The sequence below is a fragment of the Musca autumnalis genome, unplaced genomic scaffold, assembly GCF_047663935.1.
Source record: "Musca autumnalis isolate F117 unplaced genomic scaffold, ASM4766393v1 scaffold_5, whole genome shotgun sequence".
Taxonomy (NCBI): Eukaryota; Metazoa; Arthropoda; class Insecta; order Diptera; family Muscidae; genus Musca; species Musca autumnalis.
Window position 1 is genome coordinate 15071904 of NW_027412088.1, and position 6145 is coordinate 15078048.

The 6145-nt window shown below is 37.4% G+C and overlaps 1 protein-coding gene across 2 annotated transcripts in view; it reads right to left on the reverse strand.

Moving 5' to 3' along the window:
• The window catches only part of Lrt (Leucine-rich tendon-specific protein), an 81324-nt gene extending 75893 nt beyond the window's left edge, over positions 1–5431 (reverse strand). The window contains exon 1 of one of the 2 annotated variants that reach the window (XM_073992794.1): positions 4313–5431. The gene's annotated coding sequence lies outside the window, so the exon portion shown is untranslated. The remainder of the gene's footprint in view (positions 1–4312) is intronic. The other variant, XM_073992797.1, reaches the window with a different exon arrangement.
• Positions 5432–6145: the final 714 nt, after the last annotated feature.

Consider the following 6145-nt stretch of genomic DNA (forward strand, 5'->3'; position numbering starts at 1 on the left):
GACTATTGGTGTAGATTGTGCCACTTCTTTTGACGTTTGCCTCTCGTATAACCTTTTCCAGCAGGATGTTAAAGAGATCACACGAAATCCTGTCTCCTTGTCTGAAACCTCTTTTGGTACCAAACTCTTCGGAGAGGTTCTTTCCTATTTTAACTGAGGATCTCGTGTCAGTTAAAGTCATTTTGCAAAGCCGGATGAGCTTTGCGGGGATACCAAATTCAGACATGGCTTGGAATACCTTTGAACGCAGCGGGCTGTCGAAGGCTGCTTTATAATCGACAAAAAGGTGGTAGGTGTCGATCTGCATCTCTTGGGTCTTCTCCAGGATTTGCCGCAGGGTAAATATCTGGTCAATGGTGGACTTGCCAGGTCTAAAGCCGCATTGGTAGGGTCAAATTATCTCGTTGACAATAGGCTTTAGTCGTTCTCACAATAACCATGACACGATCTTGTAGGCAATAGGGAGTAGACTTATGCCCCTATAGTTAGAGCATACAGTCTTATCTACTTTCTTGTGGACGGGGCACAGGATACTCAGGTTCCAATCGTCGGGTACTCGTTCTTCCTGCCAGTTGATCAGCGCGTCACCTCCGGTTTTGAACAGCTCGGCTGGTAAGCCATCGGCTCCTGCTGCCTTATTATTCTTCAGCCGGTTTACTGCTGTCTTTACCTCATCTTGGCTGGGCGGTATACATTCAATACCATCTTCTGGGATTGGGACTGTGGTATCTTCGTCGTCTTCGCTGCTATTGGATACCAACAGTTTTGAAAAATGTTCTTTCCATATCCTGAGTACACTATCTGTATCAGTTACCAAATTACCTTGCTGATCTCTACAGGAGGAAGTGCCTGTACCAAAGCCATCCGTTTGATGCTTGACTCTTTGGTAGAATTTTCGGACTTCATTCTGGCTCCTGTACATCTCGATTTTTTCACACTCCCGCTTTTCCATCTCTCTCTTTTTCCTGCGGAAGAGACGTTTCTCCTCTCTCCTTTTCTCCCTGTATCTCTCTCGTGCGCTACGCGTTGCTACGGATTGTAAAGTAGCCCTATATGCCGCATTTTGCTCTTCGGTAGCAGCACGACACTCCTGGTCATACCATGAATTCCTTTGTGGAGGTCTCTGGAATCCAAGTATGGATTTTGCGGCTGTTTGCATGGAGTGGGCAATATTTTGCCATTGTGTTGTTATGTTATCGGGACAAGGAGTGCTCGCGTTAAGCAATTGGGCTAGTTGAGTAGAATATGCTGTGGCTATCTGTTGTGTTTGCAGCCTATCGATGTCCAACTTCCGCGTTGTGTCTGTTCGTGCTTTATTTGCAACGTTTAGACGGGTACGTACCTTTGCTGCAACAAGGTAGTGGTCCGAATCAATGTTTGCGCCTCGGAACGATCGTACATCCAACACGCTGGATGAATGTCTTCCATCTATTACAACATGATCAATTTGATTACTTGTTCTTTGATCTGGAGACACCCAGGTGCCCTTATGAATATCGAGATGATTAAATCTGGTACTGCTAACTACTATGTTTTTTGCAGCTGCAAAGTCTATCAGCCCCATACCATTGTCAGATGTTTCACTGTGGAGACTGAATTTCCCGACTGTTGGGCCAAAGATATTCTCCTTTCCAATTTTGGCATTAAAATCGCCTAGAATGATTTTAATGTCATGGGCAGGGCAACGGTCATATGATTCTTCTAAGCGCTCGTAAAATATATTTTTTTGTCTGTTCGTCCTTTTCTTCAGTGGGAGCATGAGCGCAAATAAAGCTGATGTTGAAGAATTTAGCTTTTATCCGAATTGCAGCAAGTCATTCATTCACTGGAGTGAAGCTGGATACCAGATGTTTTAGCCTCCGACTAACTACGAATCCGCAACCAAACTCATGCTTTACGTCATGGCAGCTAGGTGTTGTTGTGACGCCTTTCCCAATCCACCGTATTTCCTGTATGGCAGTAATATCGGCCTTGTACTTTCCAAGTACGTCTGCCAATGCGAAGACTGCACCTTCTTTCTCTATAAAGAGTGCGAACATTCCATGTGCGGGGTTCGTCAACTTTATAGGGGTTTGTTTTTTTTTTCTTTCGTTTTTTCATAGTAGGCTGTTTTTTCTAGGGGAGGGTTACTAGCCCGACGCTTAAACCCATGTTTTTAACGTTCTTATGGGTGAACGCGCGGCACATGTTAGCTCACTACATTTAACGGGTGTTAAAGGCAGTTCCCCAGGTGACACCACGGGGAGGTCAGTGTCCACTTGAGATGAAAGAGGGGCCAAGATAAATCCTGGGCTTTGCCATGTTAAAACCGGTCAGGTCCGATCCTTGGTATCTTCCTTCCCCTACGTCACGTCTATAAAACTATGATTTGGAATTCCTGGAAAAAATTTTTACAATAAAGCCACAATTTGGAAGTCCTTAAAAAACGATTTGAAGGTCCTTGAATTAAATATTTTTATTTAAACCAAGATTTGGAAGTCATTGAAAAAATATGTTCAACAAAAGCACGATTTGGAATTCTTGAAAAAAATGTTTTCAAAAATTAGCACGATTTAGAAGTCCTAAAAATCATATTGAAAAAATAAACACGATTCTTTAAAAATTTTTTTTTTTCAATAAAACTACAATTTGCAATTCCTCGAAAAAATAATTTTCAAAAAATATACACGATTTGGAAGTCTTTAAAAATGTTCAATAAAACAACGATTTTAAAGGCTTTGAAAAATATTTTCAACGATTTGAAAGTCCTTGGAAAAAAACTTGAAAATATTTTCTATAAACCACGAAAAAGATATTTCTATAAAACTATTAGAAAAAATATTTTCAATAAAGTCACGATTTGGAAGTCCTTAAAAACGATTTGAAAGTCCTTGAATGAAATATTTTTAATAAAACCAAGATTTGGAAATCCTTAAAAAAATATTTTCAACAAAAGCACGATTTGAAATTCTTGAAAAAATATTTTTTTACAAAATTAACAACACGATTTAGAAATCATTGAAAATAATTTTGAAAACATAAACACGATTTGGAAGTTTTTAAAAATAAAAATTTGGAAGTCCTTAAAAATTAATTTTCAATAAAACCAAGAAGTCTTGAAAGAAATATTTTCAAAAAAACACGTTTTGGAAGTCTTTAAAAAATAACTTTTATTAAAAAAACGATTTGAAAGCCCTTGAAAAAAATATTTTCATTAAAATCACGATTTGAAAGTCCTTTGAAAAAACTTTCTTTGCCTCTCTAGCTAAAAAACGGGGGGGCATAAAAAGGTTAATCGCATCAACCTTTAATTCTGGGGAAGCCACTAGTTTGCTTTCCTCCCTTTCAAATCAAATATAATGACACTCCATGCATCCAAAAACAAGAAGAAAAAATAAGTGGGTATAAAGTGCGTGGTATAATATTTTTGAAATTTATGCATGCAAACATTGGATATTTGTAATTCATTCAAACTAACTCGAGGAAATGAAGAAAAATAGCAACAACAAAAAAATGCACTCAACTTGGATTTTTTTATTCATAACAAAAAAATTGAATTGGGTAGGAGGCGGAGAGTGCGTGTGTGTGGCATAATTTAATGCAAGTTATGCAAATAACTCTTCCAGAGATTTTGGTTGGTTGTCACCAAAATGTGTGTATAGGCAGGCCTCCACAGTGATTAGCATGTAGGTTCGAATTGAGATCAGAGATATGGATAAATGTAACCAACAGCAGACATCGTTTTCGGCTTAAAGTCTTACTAAGTTTTTTTTATTATTTTTTTTATTATTTTTGAGATAATTTAAAAATGTTAAGAGTTTCCGTTAACAACTGCTTAGCATAGATAGCAAAATACATAGTTGATGCTTATACATATGTATGTATTTTTGTTTGTCTGTATGTATGGCAAATAGCATTATAAAAGTAGTTTTCAGATTTTTTAGCAATTAACACCAAGAGAGAACGTGGGAGTTTGAGTTTCTGGTTTTTGTATTTTTTTTCAATTTCATTTCAATTTTGTTTAACAACCTACCAAAAAGAGTAGGTTGTATTCACAACAAGAACAACAAATACTACAGAGTAGTGTAAAAAGCAAGAGAAAAATGTATGGCTATGACAACAAAACCACCAACAATATAAAGATAATTATAATGGCAAAAATCATAAACAAAACAAAAACAAATCAACACACATACATATTTACTCCTTTGGATACTTTAAAAATCCATCAAATTATGTCAACAAAAAACAAAATGAGTTGAGATAATAAAAAAATATTTAAATTATGTTCAAAATTTATGACTCAGTGGAGATAAGAAATGCGATTACTTACTTTTTATAATGAAATGTTTAAATCCTTAATTTTGTGGAAACAAAAATCATCAACAATGATTGAATGAATGAATGAACACTCCTGCTGACTGCTGCCTTTTTTTGATGTTTAAGCAAAAAAAAACCAAAACTAGACGTGGGCAAAACAAAAGATTTATTTTTTTCCATTCACAAATTGATTTCATTCAGCAAAATGCCTTGCAGCTGGCATCAGATTCGTCGTAACTCTCGGCGTTGGTAATGTGTGCAACTTATGACACACCGACACAGCACATTAAACAAAATACGAAGACCCGGAGAACGAACAATGAATGCAATGATGAAGTCTGCTAAAGCACGTTTAATACCAAATTACAACATTCTAATATGTATTTTCTTTTGTTTTTATTGTTGTTGTGTCTCAGTTTTTTTTTGCAATTTCGCAAGCAGAAAACCGCACAGATGCGTAGCTGTTATTACCGTTTAAACAGAACAAAAGACTTAAGACACAAACTCATAGAGTTACAAAAACCAAACGGCGGCACACACACGCTAGTGGGCAGAGCACACACACCACACACTGACTGCACTGCATTGAATGACGACAACACACGATAACGATGCTCTCCGCTATCCTCTCTCCTTCTCTACACTGCACTGTTAAGATGCACTTCTTTTGAAATTGAATTGTAAAACAATTTGCAGATTTTCTTTGCTTGTTCTATTTATTGTTATAGCTATTGTCGTTGTTGTTATTGTTGTTGAGAATGAACTAAGTTATCATCACTAAAATTAGCTCTTGGACACACATATGGTTACTTAAAACACTTGTTTTTCTGTTTTATTTATTTAATTTTAATTTTTTTAACATCAACAAATAAATATTTTAGGCAAATATTTTTTTCTTGCATTGCCTTTTTGTTTTGTTTTCTTGCCTTTTATTCTGTAATTTTTATATTTTGTGTGGGTTTTTGATTTTAATCCACGCTTGTTTCGTTTGTCAAGACCAGCTCACCGTACCAACCACCATTCGCTTTGAATTGAATTTCATAACTAAACAAACAAAATTATTTTCCAACTGCATTTGGCTTCCATCGGCTGTTTTGTTGCCCCGTTCTGTTCGAGTGCTGTCTGTGGTGTTGTTGTTGTTGAGCTGCCTACAAGCAGTTGTTCGCTCCAGCAACAGCAGCATCAACTTTCTAACATGTTTGATGTTTGAATACCCTATAATGGGTTTTACCATCCCTGAAAGCTTCACATGTTCCCACAAACATCCCCGAAGGGACAAGAGAGGTTTATCTCATATCAATGAGTGCGTGCACCCGATTCACATTAGTTCAATGAGAATGGACCTTAAGACACACAGAGTAGTTTTACATGGCACTGAGGGGGGTATTTGTTGCCAACGTTGAAGATTTCTAAGTCTGACATGGGAACCGAACCCGGACATTAAAGCTTTGGGAACAAGTGTCGTTTAGGGGCACCTCTCGGATCGGCCCGAAATTTTTACCATAGGTAGCCCTTGGGACCCTGATTCCAACGATATATAATTGTTTTGTGTACGGGAACTGTTTTTCGGGTAAAATGTGTAAAAGTCGTAAAAACTGTTTGGAACAAAGTTTGGCTTAAATGTCGTTTAGGGGCACCTCTCGGATCGGGCTGAAATTTTTACAGTAGACAGCTCTTGACATCCTGAATACAACGAGATATAGTTTTCCGGGGGTAAGTCCATACTTCCCGTGATATGGGTCTTGACATTTCGGAGATTTCGTACTTGTAACACCTTTAGGTTGTTTATTGGCACCTCTCGGATCGGGCTGAAATTTTTACCATAGGTAGGCCTTGGGACGCTGAA